At 39.5% G+C, this 15,672-nt stretch overlaps 1 protein-coding gene across 6 annotated transcripts in view; it reads right to left on the bottom strand.

Annotated features, from left to right (window-relative positions):
* FILIP1 (filamin A interacting protein 1) overlaps positions 1 to 15,672 on the bottom strand; it is a 268,181-nt gene that overhangs the window by 31,622 nt on the left and 220,887 nt on the right. The window contains exon 1 of one of the 6 annotated variants that reach the window (XM_070073870.2): positions 5,123 to 5,262. The exons of the other annotated variants lie outside the window; for them this stretch is intronic. The gene's annotated coding sequence lies outside the window, so the exon portion shown is untranslated. Of the gene's footprint in view, positions 1 to 5,122; positions 5,263 to 15,672 lie in introns of those variants that run through there. 6 annotated transcript variants of the gene reach the window in all.

The following is a 15,672-nucleotide window of genomic DNA, read 5'->3' as shown; positions in this document are numbered from 1 at the left end:
GGCAGGTTAGAACTAGCAAGGGCATGATAGTAATTAAAGATGAATGAACCTGAAAAAAGTCCAGCTTGCATGCAGTTGAAAGTCTTTAATCACAATGCATTTTTTCCCAACCAGAGCATAGTGCAGAGCTAAGCAGCTTGTTAACATGATAGGGCATGGTTTAAGAAATAACTCTGAAAGAAATGTTACTTGTTAATACACTACCTCAGTTCCTCAAGATGGTGACCATTAAAATAAGTATTCAGTGTTAATCCAATGTCCCACCATACGGAATGCAGCTGGGATTAGGGAGAGGTAGATGAGGCCAGGTTGTGCAGCTGGAGAGTTAAATCCTGTCCTCATGTGAAATTTTGATATTTTCTTCACCATGAAGTTTTTGCATTAATTGTGATTTTTAAAAGTAGTAATTTAAATAGAACACCTTTTGATAACCAAGGGGATTTTTTGGTTTTGTTCTGTCATTCTCTAAATTATGGTATGGAAGATGAAAGCCTCACTTGCCTAGCCTCAATCCCAGCTCTAATTATGGAGTTCCAGAGAATCCTTGCTTTCTTAAAAAAATTTCTATTCATTTGCAGAGAAAGGCAAACAAACAAACAAAAAGCTTCCATCTGCTGGTTCATTCCCCAGATGCCCACAACAGCCAGGGCTGGGCCAGGCTGGAGCCAGAAGCCAAAAAATTTAATCTGGGTCTTCCAAATGGGTGATGGAAATCCTACTTCTTAAGCTATCATCTGCTCTTTCCCAGGGTGACCATTAGCAGGAAGCTAGAATCAGGAGTAGAGCCAGGACTCACACCTAAGCACTCTGATATGGGATGTAGGTGTCCCAACTGGCATCTTGACCACTGCACCAAACACCTGCCCCAGACTCAACTTTTATAAATGAAGAAAGGACAGATTCTTTATAACAGGACATACACTTTTTTTGAGCTTTGCTTATGTCTGATATTTCTTAGTAGTAGGGATGAATTTGTAAAAGCTCTTGTAATTTCTTCCTCTTATGAAGAACAACAGTATTGTAGAGCATCTGACCTCAACCTTTTGACCATATCCCATACAATATACTAGAAAACCTATTTCAACCATTTCCACACTGAAAAACAACTTGGTAGTACCAAAATGAAAGAGATGGAAATAAAAAGAGTAAACTTGTGGCTAGCAACTATTGTGAATTATTTTTACTTAATCATAAGGGCCCTTAACTTACTATACTCATAACTTTATATTTTAAAAACTATATCTTATAAATTAAAAAATAACAATGCTATTACTTTGATAGTATAATCCAAGTAATTCAATTAGCCCATACACACAAATCTCAGACAGGTTATCACAAATGAAGTTTTCCTCTATCAGACTTTCAAAGGATTATGTGTGATTCTGCTTTGACATATTGATGATGTGTTTTGAAGTCCAGTGATTGAAAACTGTAACCAAGGATATGGATTATGGACCCTGTGTAGGTTAGCACAACAACCTACAACAAGTTAAGCAAATTAGGAATTTTAACCCATAGCAATTTAACTTTAAAATGCATGCATGGCAGCAATGAAAAATTCATAGCTGGTAATGAATTCTCCTTCTTGAAGGTCATGGGATTCCCAACTACCAGACAAGCACAGCCTCAGTAAGTGTTTGCAAACAGTGGGTGGCAGTCTGACTCCCTTGTAAAATACAAATTTAGTCTTCAAGAAAATTTAGTAACATATTCACTTAAATTTATAAATGTTACATTTAAAAATAGATCACTTGGTATAATACTAGTAAAAAGCTCTTGGAGTAAAACTTCAAATCTAGAGAATTACTGGTTGTCCACTCATAAGAACTAAAGAAACGTTGAGTGTTTTCTGATAGTTTACCACCCATCAGGAGGCCCATATTTGAGAAGCATGAAAGGGAGCTCTCAGATCACACCCTCTGGTATGGATCTCCCTGACTCAGTACCGAAATCTAACTGTGATTCATTAGTTCATTCAAAGAATGCAACAATGATGATTGGCAGACAGGATATTAGAGGTTAGGAATAAAAAAAATGTTACAAAACAACGTAAAAAGTGTCATTTATACTTTAAGTACAGGAACCCAAGGTCCCCTGCCAAGGGATACGTCAGGGGAGGGATACAGATGGAGGAAGTCCTTACTCAGGGCTTTGCAACTGTCCTTCTCAGTACTCTTCTGCTTCCCAGTACTCTTCAGGGGGTGCAGCCCAGACAGCACTTCTGTGAGAGCTTGTCAATCTCTCTCTGTCTCTGGGAAACCAGTCCCATACTGGAGTGTCTATCTTGATATTTGGAATGAGAACTGGATTTCAGGGCCTATTCTTTGACTGGTCAGATGCCCCTGCAAGCTACAATCTACATGGCTCTAGTGCCCCAAACTCCAAAATCCAGATACCTAATATGATGGTATTAGGAGACTGGGGCCTTTGGGAGATGACTGGATTTAGTTCCCTTAGAAAGGGACCCCCGAGAGCTCTTTCTTGCTCCCTCTATCCTATGGAGATGCAATGAAAGGACAATGTTCTGCAACCTGGAAGAATCTGACCAGGCTGGCGTCCTGTTCTCAGATGACCAGACTTCAGAACTGTGAGAAATTGCTTTCTGTTGTTTGTAAGCCACCAAGTCTTTGGTCAGATAAAATACTTATAAAATAGGGGACATCAGATAGTATTTTTTGTTTTTGATGACATTTATAAAGAATCAGGTTGGTGAATAAATTTACTTATTTTCATGGAATAGAAACAAAGATGAACAGAAAGAGCCATGACCCATGAAGTTTGTCACTCAAGCATGTGGCCTTGGGATCTCCCTTCCAGGTGGCCCCTTCATCTTCCCTTCCTACCCCAAAGAGGACTTCCAGCGTTCCTCTTCCAAAGTATGTGCTACCCAGGTTCATCACATGCTCCATCTAGGAAACAGTTGTGAGCTATTGGCCCTCAGAAAATAAGTGGAGGGATTCCCTTATCAAAGCCAGAGAGCAAGGAGGATGTAGAGGGACAGGTGGATTCTCAGGCCCCTGAAATCAGAGTGAGAGTATCCTCTTACGTGCTTAAGTAGACGGGTCTCTCCCTGGGGGGTATATTTGTGGTCACACAGAACATGAGGGGAGCATGAATGAGGTTTCCTGGTGACACAATCCACAAAGGCAGCATATACCTCATTTTACTCCATACATGCATTTATAGAGTGCTGAGAGAAAGTCATGGTTTTAAGGGAACCCACAATACAAGATACAATTAATCTAATTTGTCTTGGATAAATATTTACACAAATAGGACTTGTTTAAAATAACATGGGGAGCAGGCATTTAGCCTAGCAGTTAAAACGCCCACACCTCACATTGGAGTATCTAGATTTGATTCCCAGCTCCAGCTCCTTGCTCCAGCTTCCTGCCAATGCAGACACTGGAAGGCAGTGATGATGGCTCAAGTGGTTAATTCTCTGGCCCCATTTGGGAAACCTGGATTGAGTTCTTCACTTGTGGTTTTGGCCTGGCACAACCCTGGCTATTGCAGGCCTTTGGAGAATAAGTCAATGGGAGCTCTGTGTGTGTTTGTGTCTGTGTGTGTGTATGTATGTCTCTCTCTGCCTCTCAAATAAATAAAATAAAAATAAATTAAGTAGAAAATTAACTGCATAAATCACTTAGCATACACAGATATTTTTAAAAGTTCTTGGAAAATAGAATTAGAAAGTCTGTTTTGGTATAAAAAATTTTGAAATCATGCAGTTTTTTTCCTAATTTTTTTTTGAAGATTCCTCACATTTCCATATATTTCCATAAGTAGTATACTTACCTGAAATTTTACTAAAAATTTTTAAAATTATTATGCTAACATTTATCTTTTACCTAGTTTGGGAACAACTTTTAAGCTAAGGCACAAACTAAAAAATCTTAACAATAAATTCCAACATCCCAGACTTCATTTTGTATTGCTCTTGACTATTGTTGATCCAGAAAAAAGGAAACATGAATGCCCTTCTGTTGTGGAAAGGATATTTAGTTTTACAAGAAAACAGAAGTTCAGCCAGTCACATAGAATTAAGAATCCAAGCTCATCAACTTATTAAACCCAAGATTTTCATCACTTTAAACAGAGACAAAACATTATTAACAATCAATGCTTCACAAATCTACAGAAATGAAAAACATATCATTTGCCCTAGTGTTCAAATTGATTTAAAAACAGGTCATGATATAAAAATGTGGTTTTGGCCAAATGAAGTTCTTTTGTGGAAGACTCATAGTACCTCATAGCCTTACAGAGCAGTAAATGAGAACTATTTATTTTGATACACTCTACTAAACATGGATAATTTTTTGGCGTCATGAAAAATTACTAAAGCTGAACTTTCCACACAATTTTTTAGCATAGTCCAAACTCTAAACTCATTCCCACTTTAAAATCAAACCTCCTATTTGCTTTATTATTCCTGTTATCACTGCCACACTGAGTTTTCAGAACAAACAGGGCTTTCTTTGGATCTCTATGCATTCTAACTCCCTGCCAACTTTTACAAGCCTTTTCCACCTATGCAAAGAGAGATCAGCAGAAAATCCGTATAACAATAATGACAAAAAATAAAAATTCTCGAAAATAATATTTTACCTCAAAGGAGTTTTTTTGGCTCATCAAGAAATCACACTTTAGAAGATACATTTGTACTCTACGAAAGGGTGCCTGTTAACACACCTTCAGAACACAGCAGCTGGATCGCTGGTGGTAAGATAAGAGATCTTTCTGTTCTGATACAAACTTCCTGAGGTCTCTGCAGAATGAGATCACTTTTCCCTCCATCAAAAACCAGGAGCACTCCTCATACCATAAGATGCACTGCGGCCAGTTCCAATCAAGGATTCTGAGGCATCAAGGAGTCACAGTCAGCTGATAAATCCCAAAGGCTGGCACCATCCACACTCAGTAAAACCTGTGGCCGCAAGCTAGAAAACTGTCGAGGTCTTTCAGCCCTGGACAGATTAGTCAGGGCTCTGCAAATGTCCAGACTCGGCTTCCAAGATGCTCTTTGCAATAACACTTAGAAATGAACTTACTGTCAGGAAACCCTATTAACAAATAAAATGTGTACAGCCGAGAGTAAAACAGCTCTTGACTTCCTTACCTTAATACTAGGAAGCATAGTAGCTTTTGCTTTTGTTTTTGTTTTTGCTAAGGGGGTACTGAAGTTTGTTCAACAGCGGCAGGCCCTGCTCAGCCCCCTACTCCACAGGGAATTAACCGTCACATTCCAGCCCTGTCATCAGAACAATGAAAGGTGAATGTTGTGCAAAACAGCTTGGGACCACTAACTGATGATGTCATTCCTTCCTTATATGGTTCATTATTGTGCAGATTTACTTTGGTCTGTGAGAAGGGGCGGAGCTACCCAGGACTGGAAGAGAAGACAGCTCTTAAGAAGCAAAGCAAATGAATGGGAATTATGCTCCGTACTCAAGAAAATGCACTTGGAGTGGGTGAAGTTGGGGGGGGGGGGAGGAAGGAATAATGAGATAAAGAAAATATATGCATAAAATGTCAAATGGGCCTCATTCCTAATTTTTCAAACTAGCTAAACTCTGTACAGTTCTATTCAGCATGAGCTGGAATTTAAATAAGGGTCCTAGAGTCTTAGCTGTGATTTAGCCAAAGGGACAGAATTCATGTTTCAATCAAAGTGCTCATTTCTTTCTTTCTTTCTTTATTATTATTTTTTAGTTCTAAGTGAAAACATTACCCTGTGGGCTTTAGAATGTCACATACCCTTTCGTTTAAAGATCATTTTGTCATTCAAAATTTTTGCCTTCATTTCTTCCCTTTAAGTATCAGAAAACCTGCTATCTACATACAAAAAAGTGGATGAACCACTTTCATCATCACTCATCAAAATGTCCCCAAAGTCTGTCATCTTCATCTTCAAACTCTCTTCTCTTCCTTCTTCCCCTTCCTCTTAGCTTCTTCCCTTCTTTCGTGACTGATTCAGTCAAAAAGCCATCAGACAATTTACAAGTTTCAGTATAATATTTCCTAACCCATATGTGAAATTGGAGAAGACCCCCTAAGATTTCCACTGAAATGTGGCCCCTTGAAGTTCCCTAGAAATGCTATCCCGGGTACCACATGTGCTACTGGAATTTGGAGTGCCATATGATTTCACCACAGGCTTATTACTAAATTCCAGATATTAATAAGCCCAAGAGGGTTCTTGCCTAAAATTTAGAGAAGAATTCTAAATAACGGCACAGATAAACTAGGCAGCATGGTACATTTTAAGCTTTTATTTAGTGAGAAAGATGCATAGGAGAGTGAGAGTTTTATTTAACAGAGAGAGGTGAATAGGGGTTCATATCAAGCACCAGGAACCAGCCACGTGGAAGAGCATCTAGGCCAGGAAGCCTAGAGCACATGGCCCGAAGGCCATGTGCCCTGGAGGCACCGGGCTATAGCAATCCCTGTCCTGGCAAGAGGCCAGGGAAGAAGAGCCAGCCGGGCCACATCGTGGCCTGGCTTTTAACCCACTTCCAAAGGGGAATGGTTAATTAACCTGATTGGCTGGTGGGCACCCAGGTGTGGCCAGGTAGGGGAATGAGGCCACACAAGGGCGTGGCAAAGGCATCAGGTAGGGGCATGAGGTCACACAGGGGTGTGGTGAAGGCATGGTCTTCCAGTTCACAAATCTGATCAATTTTAACTTGTATGCCTGCCTACTTCATATGTATAGAATATTTATGTCATTTATGTCATGAATTCCATTTTAATTGTAGAATAAAAGTATAATACCATATAAATTAGTCAAACTAACTTTCAAGATAATAGGATTAAATTTTGCAGAACATTTTAAAATCTCAGCCACCTTTTCCTTTATGTTCTTGTTTTTTAAAATTTTATGTATTTGTTTATTTTTATTTGAAAGGTAGCATGACACAGAGAGAGAAAAACAGATCTTTCATCTACCAGTGCACTCCTCAAACACCCAGAACAGCTTGAACTGGGTTCCAGAGGCCTGGAACTCAATTCAGTTCTCCCACATTGAAGGCAGGGACCCAATTACTTAAGTCATCACCTGCTTCCTCCCAGAGTGTGCATTAGCTGGAAGCTGCAATTAGAAATAGAGCTGGGACTCAAACTCAGGCATGTTGATACGGGATGTGGGTATCCTAACAGTGTGTTTACCACTGGGCCACGCACTCACCCCTCTGCTATCTTTTATATTACATAAATAAAAGCAGTTATGTGATGGCACAGAAAAGAATATGAAGAAAAATAAGTTCAAATCATTGCTTTCCTACATCCCTTATGTTCAGTCATGCCTTTTGCTTTAAAGGATGCCTACTCTGTATAATAATCAGTTCATGCTTCAGTGCTGTAGCACTGAATAAATGGTTTTGATTATATATTTGTTTTGGGAAAAGTTACGTTAAGCAACATTCATCAATAAGATAAAACTGTAGATATCAACTAATTCGTTATTGCTTGTTTTATTGCTATTTTAATGTGGATGGGAAACTGAAATTAAAGAAGAAATAAAGAAACTACTGCCACTGACTGGGGTAGCCAAGACCATACTAGTGTTAGGGGAAGCAGCATCTTGGCGATTCATTGACTGAACCTGGGGTTGGCAATTATTTGCTAGATAACTGAGGGCATGTTCTGTAACTTCTCAGCTGTATAACAGGAATATGGATTCTTTTATTGCAGGGCTGTTATGAATACAAAGATATGTTATGTTATGAAGTTAATGTATATCAAGGCCCCAGGATCCGACACACAGTGGGCTCACAATAAATAGTTAATATCATGTTTATGCACAGTGTATTCATTTTGATAATGGTACACACTTTGTAAAAATACAAATTTGAGCTCAAATTTTGACTTACACAATATAAACCTATGTGAAAAAAGAGCATCAAGGGATCACAATTAATTTTATTTTTTATTTATTTGACAGGTAGAGTTATAGACAGTGAGAGGGAGAGATAGAGAGAAAGGTTTTCCTTTTTCCGTTGGTTCACTCCCCAAATGGCCACTATGGCTGGAGCTGCGCCGATCTGAAGCCAGGAGTCAGGTGCTTCTTCCTGCTCTCCCATGCAGGTGCAAGGCCCAAGCACCTGGGCAATTCTCCACTGCCCTCCCAAGCCACAGCAGAGAGATGGACTGGAAGAGGAGCAACCGGGACTAGAACCGGTGCCCATATGGGATGCTGGTGCCACAGGCGAAGGATTAACCAAGTAAGCCACGGCACCGGCCCTAGATTAACTTTATATATACATAATTATATATGTATCTTGCATTCAGTCTGCTTCTGGTGGTTAAACTTGAATTACAGTCCCAAGGAATCACTGATTACATTAAACCAATATTAAATCCAGATTTAGAGACAACTGATCATAACATGAGGAAATGTTTTATTTTCTTAGAAAATCTCTTTTTAAAATAACAAAACAATAAAGATAATTAAAAATGAATCTTAATGAAGAATGGAATGGGAGAGGGAGTAGTAGGTGGGATGGTTTGGAGGTGGGAAGGTGAGTATGGGGGAAGAACTGCTATATTCCAAAAGTTGTACCTATGAATTTATATGTATTAAATAAAAGCCTTCTAAAAAATAAAAATAACGATACAGGGGCTGGTGCCCTGGCGTATTAGGCTAATCCTCCACCTGTGGCGCCAGCATCCCATTTGAGTGCCAGCTCATGTCCTGGCTGCTCTTCTTCCGATCCAGCTCTCAGCTTATGGCCTGGGAAAGCAATGGAATAGAGCCTAACCACATGGTAGACCCAGGAAGAAGCTCCTGGTTCCTGGCTTCAGATCAGCTCAGCCCTGGTCATTGTAGCCATTTTGGGGGTGAACCAGCAGATGGAAGACTTTTCTCTCCATCTCTCCCTTTATCTGTGAGCAACTCTACCTCTCAGAAAAATTTAAAAAATATTTTTTAAAGTAATGATATGGGGCATTGCAGTCATTTGGGGGAGTGAACCAGCAGATGGAAGATTCTCTCTCTCTGTGTCACTCTGCCTTTCAAATAAATCAATCAATCTTAAAAAATAAAATAGTAATGACATTTCACAGTTTTTTCTTCCCTCTCTGTTTAATACCACTAAGTGCCTATATTCAAAACTGATTTAAACTCCCACTGTTAAGATTCACTTAAAGTGACTGGTTTTTTTTTTTATCATAATTAATTATCATTTCCTGGCTAAATGACATTACTATGAGGAGCTTCTCTAGGACTCTACAGGAGATGTTTAAGTTGTGACACAACCCTCCTTCAGATCACAGCAGTTAGAAATATCCCACTACTAGGCCAGCGCCACGGCTCACTTGGCTAGTCCTCCGCCTGTGGCGCCGGTAGCCCGGGGTTCTAGTCCCAGTTGGGGAGCTGGATTCTGTCCCGGTTGCTCCTCTTCCAGTCCAGCTCTCTGCTGTGGCCCGAGAGGGCAGTGGAGGATGGCCCAAGTGCTTGGCCCTGCACCCACATGGGAGACCAGGAGGAAGCACCTGGCTCCTGGCTTTGGATTGGCGCAGCACATCAGCTGTAGCGACCATTTGGGGAGTGCACCAACAGAAGGAAGACCTTTCTCTCTGTCTCTCTCTCTCTCACTGTCTAACTCTGCCTGTCAGAAAAAAAAAAATCCCACTACTAGCTCCTGAAGGGCCAGGGCTACATCTTTCTGGTCTGTCTTCAGGAAATATCTTTTATTCACTGTTCATTCACCAAATATGTAGTTGGTTGCCCACCAAGAACCACGCATTGTCTTGGACTCTGAGGAGATGGCATGAACACAACAGACAAGGTCCTTATCCTACTGGAGCTCACATCCTAGTGATAAGTACCCCGGGGAAAGAGAGCAGGGTGTTGTTTGAAGCAGGTGACTGATGGTGAGAGTTTTTCTCTATAAAGATCTTCCCTAATGCAGTGACAGTTGAGACAGAAGGAATCAGCCATGCAAAAGCAGAGATTGGGAGTACCAGACAGGGTACCAGTGAGTTAGGAATGAGTGTGGGAGGTTCCGGGCAACGAGAGAAGACCAGTATGATCACAGCATGAACAGCAAAGGAGGAAGGGATGAGTTGTTCTATTCAAATGACTGGCAGAAGTAGTTAATACTTGAAGTATCCTTGCCCAGAATATGTACTAGAGAAATCACTCTGAAAGGATACAAGGGCTTCAATGTGCATGATAGGGTTTTCAGATTAGCAAAAGAGATGTTAGAAACGGACTTTTTACTGATTACTGATGAAGGAAGTGATTCAAGACAAGTGGCACCTCCACCTAGTGTGAGTGGGGCAGAGCAACCTGTGAGCCAGCAGGCTAATGTCCTTAGGAGAATCGCTCTGGGTCCAGGCCTCCATTGGGTCCTTTGTCCCCCAAGCTTAGGAGAGGATTCCATCACTTGACCCAACCAAAAAATTAGCTACTACAGTTTTCCTTCATTACTTTTACTATCCACAGTTTCAGTCATATGCAGTCCACTGCAGTCTGCAAATATTAAATAGAAAATTCCACTCTCTCCTCTCTCTCTCTCTGCATCTCCTTCTCTCTCTGTGTAACTCTTTCAGATAAATAAATCTTAAAATAGAAAATTCCAGAAATAAACATTCTATAACTTTTAAATAATTTTTGTTATCTTAATCATTATGTTTTATTACTAATTATTATTAATATATCACTGTGCCTAATTTATAAATAAATATAAAAGACATGTATGAATAAGAAAAGTCACAGTATATATAGGGTTTAGTACTAGCCACAGTTTCAAGTATTCACTGGGGGACTACTGTACAGTGCTGCATTTGACTGATTAAACCTTTCATGTGAGGAATTTGAGGGCATTTTTTTGACAGAGTGCGGAACTTCATCAAGCTTCTGAGTACTGCCTGCTAAAAACTGAATGTGGGGCAAAATGCAGTTTGAGAGTTGTATTTATTGTGACCTATCATTTTTCATGAGTTACCACTATCCCTTAGTAAGATCTGACAACTGGAAACAAAAAGCAAGCAAGTTTACTTGGCTTGACTTACCGCACAATGGTAAGAATTTGGATGTTATTCTGAAGGATCTGATTTATGACTAATTTGTACAGAATGTATTTGGGGGCAGGGAGCACAAGAATAGAAGTAAGTCATCAGAAAAAAAAAAAAAAACTATTGTAATGGCCTAGACCAACAACATGGTGGTAGCTTAAATAAGTCTTAATCTTTGTCTAGGGCAATGGCAATGGTTCTAGGGGAAAATGCATAAATTCCAAATATAACTTGGAAGTAGAATCAATGCTACTTACTGATGGTTATCTTTGGAAGGTTGAGGAAGAAAGAAGAATTAAAGATTGCTAGGATTTTAGTTGGAATACTTAGGTGAAAGTACTATTTACTGAAATAGCCACACTGGGAAGAACAGACATGCAGGAAGTAACCAAGAGTTCTATTTTGGACACATGAAGTTAGAGGAGCCTATTAAATATCCAAATGGGTTGGCCAATAATGGACATTTCCTCAATTCCCATTTACTTAATGAATTAAATAAACATTTCCATTTAAGGAGGATTAGTAACTTTTTCCTATGAATCATGCACAAATGGGGGCTGTCTCTCTTAAACTTTTTAATATGTATTACTGAAATGTGTACTCCAATGTAGTATGCACGTGGAAAGTATTATTCTGAACATGGGTCTGCAGGCTGAGTCCTAAGTCCACTGGAAATCAGATTTTAGAGCATTAAATCCCAGAGATAGAGTGTTCAGGATCCTATCAATCCGTTAAGCATCTGGTTGCTATTGAGAATTATGACATGACCTAGTGACTCTTAAACCAAATCTTTTTACAACTGATCCTTATCCAAATTGATTAGGAAAGAAGAGATAACAAGGACTTGATTCCTGAACATTTATGCAAAAGATCTAGTTTAGCATATGACAAGTGGGAAGTTTCTCAATGTGTGGGTGATCACCACTGGGCTTGTCAGTTCAGTGTGCTTCCACCTCAGGAGACAGTTTTTGCAGTATAAGAAGCTGTGATCCAGAATGTTGGGAGACAGATGCACTGGGCTGGGCTGGGCTGGGCTGGGCAGGGGAGGAGTCGGCGGGGAAGGGAGGTGGAGACCAGAGTCAGCAGACAGGAATAAGTTCATCATAGGATGTGCTAGAAGCACTACATTTGCATCCTTAGTTGGGGAAGGGGTGTGTTCTTTCAGGATCTCTTCCTGAAGACTGCAAAATGTTATATTAGTCTGGGCAGTAGTTCTACACACAGTAATTCTTTTTTCCTTGAGAGAAATATAATCCAAAAGTTATAGCATGTTATCGATTCCAGGACAGATGTGACAGAATTGGAAAACTGAGCCAAGAAGAGAGTATTGGAGGGAGGAATGATGGCTACAGATAAATGGGCGAAAGCACAAACATGTCCATGGTTAGAACACAGGGGTTGGTGACATTGTAAACAATGACAGAGATTTGGTAGACCAGAGTGTTCCTCCCTTCTGAGAGCACACTGGATGTGAAGCAGCCCTAGTCCATCATTTCCAGTTTCCTTCATACTTCAGGTCATCTGCATCTGCTTCCTTAAGTATTTAAGAATAAAACACAGGCCAGCGCCACGGCTCGCTTGGCTAATCCTCCGCCTGCGGCGCCGGCATACCAGGTTCTAGTCCCGGTCAGGACGCCGGATTCTGTCCTGGTTGCTCCTCTTCCAGTCCAGCTCTCTGCTGTGGCCTGGGAGTGCAGTGGAGGATGGCCCAGGTCCTTGGGCCCTGTACCCACATGGGAGACCAGGAGGAAGCACCTGGCTCCTGGCTTCAGATTGGTGCAGCGCCAGCTGCAGCGTGCCGGCTGTGGCGGCCATTTAGGGGGTGAACCAACGGCAAAAGGAAAACCTTTCTCTCTGTCTCTCCCTCTCACTAACTCTGCTTGTCCAAAAAAAAAAAAAAAGAATAAAATACATAAAAATAACTCTTGCTAACTCTTACAGAATATTAGGAGCTATGCAGACAGTGCTATAAAGAAAATCCTTAAGGCACAGCATTTTTGAACTTAAGGAGAATGAGTTAAGTCTAAGTTGATCTCTAGTTTACTTGTGGGTGAAGCTCATATCCAGTCCTTGAATATCATTTGAATAGTTTCCTTGGCTAAGAGTTCACAACCAAGAGCTGACCATGTTATGCACTGAGCATGAAAGACCCAACCTTCGATTAATCTTTTCTGTTCAAACTTTTCCCCAGCATGAAGTACTTTCCAAACACAAGCATTCTTGGAAAAAGAGTGCACATGTGGTCAAGAAGCCAGAAAGGAGCAATGTCCAATCAGAGAAAACACTAACTTCCCAAGTTCCAATTCCCTCTCTGGAGCCCAGAATTTGTAATGCTTATCTGAATACCTTCTTCCACCCTGGAAAAAAAAGTAAAAATATAAAAATAATGTAGTTGTTCACTCCGGTAGTAAGAGACAATATACTTTTTCCAGTGGTTTCCTTTTTTAAGTCTTTCTCGACGTATGAATATGTATAAAACCAACACTTCCCTGGGGTTTACTGCAGTGACAAATGACTGCCAATTTAAAGCAGCATTCCCAGAGTTTTATTCCAGAACAATACCATGTATCACTTTCAATACATGATTTTTTTCACATACCTGATTTGGTGCATGATACTGAAACAAGCCAGAAGCTCAGTTAAAACTCAACCCAACTAGTTAGGAATTTGGAGACAAAAATTCCCAAATAGATGCTGTAAATGTTCAGTTTTAATGTAGTTGCTCTTATAACCTGTAGTTTTTTTTTTTCTGTAGAACTTATGCATCTCTTTAATGCTTCAACCCACACACACAAAAATAACTATGAAAACTATAGGAAACTTTGATTTTGCATTTTTGAATATAAAGAATGTTTGCCAGAGTGGATCAGTTGGCTGGCCTTACAATTGCCTGGATTACAACTGCACTGACAGATTAGAAAGGATAAAAAAAATTGGCACAACAAAGCACAAGGTTATTCACTGGCTTTATGTTTGTTTTTTAGGTAGCCTCTGAGGCTGTAATTTGACTAAAAATTTGTTAAGTTATCATTCTAGCTGGGCTGCTTGTTATTTCATTGTGTGCTTCCTAAAAGTTCTAATCTACTCTACTTCCTGATTCATGGTTGAAAACAGGCAAAAATTTTCATTTGCAAACATATACTAATCACTCAGATGAACATTTTAATCTAAATATTATAAGGTAAATCCATACTAGACTTGCTAAATAAATAAATTTTTATCTAGATTCCACTAGCTTTATGTAACAACTTCTATGAAAAATATATGCCTGGCAAAATCCCTCAACTTGGCAGACTATGAGATAGAGTTCTTTAGGTTAGCTTTGTTTCTCATTTAAAGAAGTCTCTTTCATACAAAATCTGGGGAAAGAAAATTACTATTCTCCAGGTAATTCTAATAAATCAGTCCAAGCTGTGTTCAATATTTTTTTCTTTTCAGGATACAGTATGTCCTATCACTTCTTTGTATTAATTTTATAATATACAAAGTTATGGAATATACAGCAGTAGATTTATGACCATTGCAAAATGATCATAACATTTTTTCTTTCAAAGGATGCTTATAGTTACTCCATAGTTTATGTCCCATAAAATTTTATGTTAGTAAAAATCATAATACTGCTTTTTTCTGTAGAAAGTAAGTCATCATTTTCCAGCAGTATATTTCACAATTATATTCTATGCCTTAAATACAATTTTTATTACACAAGATTTATCAATCTTTTGGAAACTTAAAAAGTAAATACTAAATTTTCTCCTGGCATGAATCACAGCAAATTTATAGATATATCTCCTGAAATGGTAGAAACCAGATCAAATTACAGGAAAATGACCCTGACTAAAAAATATAGTCAGTTATTTTCCATGTTTACAAATAAATGTTCTGAACTATCCATAAAAATGACTGCAATAGCCATTGCTAAACGACCATTCTGCTGATTTGGAATGACATCTTTATTTATTTTTTTAAAGTTTTATTTATTTATTTGAAAGTCAGAGTGGGGGGTGGCAGAGAGAGAGAAAGAAAATCTATCCACTGCTTTGCTCCCCAGATGGCCACAATGACTATGGCTGGGCCAGGCCAAAGCAAGGAGCCGGGAGCTTCTTCCAGATTTCCCACATGTGTAACAGAGGCCCAAGCATTTGGATCATCTGCTGCTGCTTTTCCCACGCCATATGGAATACTGGTGTTGCGGGCAGCAGCTTTTCCCGTTATATCACAACTCAGGCCCCCTCTTTTTTTTTTTTTTGTTTTGTTTTGTTTTAAGAAACATCTATAAAAAACACTGAAATCTTTAAATCTAGTATAATCTAACTCCAGAAATTCTATCAGTTCCATTGACCAAACTGAGTATTCATGTACTGAACACTACACTATTTCACAAATTGTAGGTTAAAATTAGTTTGGGGACAAGTGTTTGGCCTACTGGTTAAGACACTACTTGAGATGCTTACATTCCCTATGGGATTGCCTAGGTTTGAGACTTGGGTCTGCTTCTAATTCCAGATTCTCCTAATGTGCACCCTGGGAAGTACACTCACTCAAATTGAATTTTCCTTAGAAAATTCAGATTCTTCAGTCAAGTCAGGATCCCCTGAGTTAATTCTAGGTCCTCAAGACCCCAATTCTGTAGCTGGGACTAAGTTCTGG

The sequence above is a fragment of the Oryctolagus cuniculus genome, chromosome 5 (genome assembly GCF_051225735.1).
Source record: "Oryctolagus cuniculus isolate XC-2025 breed Fujian yellow rabbit chromosome 5, ASM5122573v1, whole genome shotgun sequence".
NCBI lineage: Eukaryota > Metazoa > Chordata > Mammalia > Lagomorpha > Leporidae > Oryctolagus > Oryctolagus cuniculus.
The sequence above is the reverse complement of the archived record's forward strand: the minus strand, read 5'-3'. Positions and strand labels throughout refer to the sequence as shown.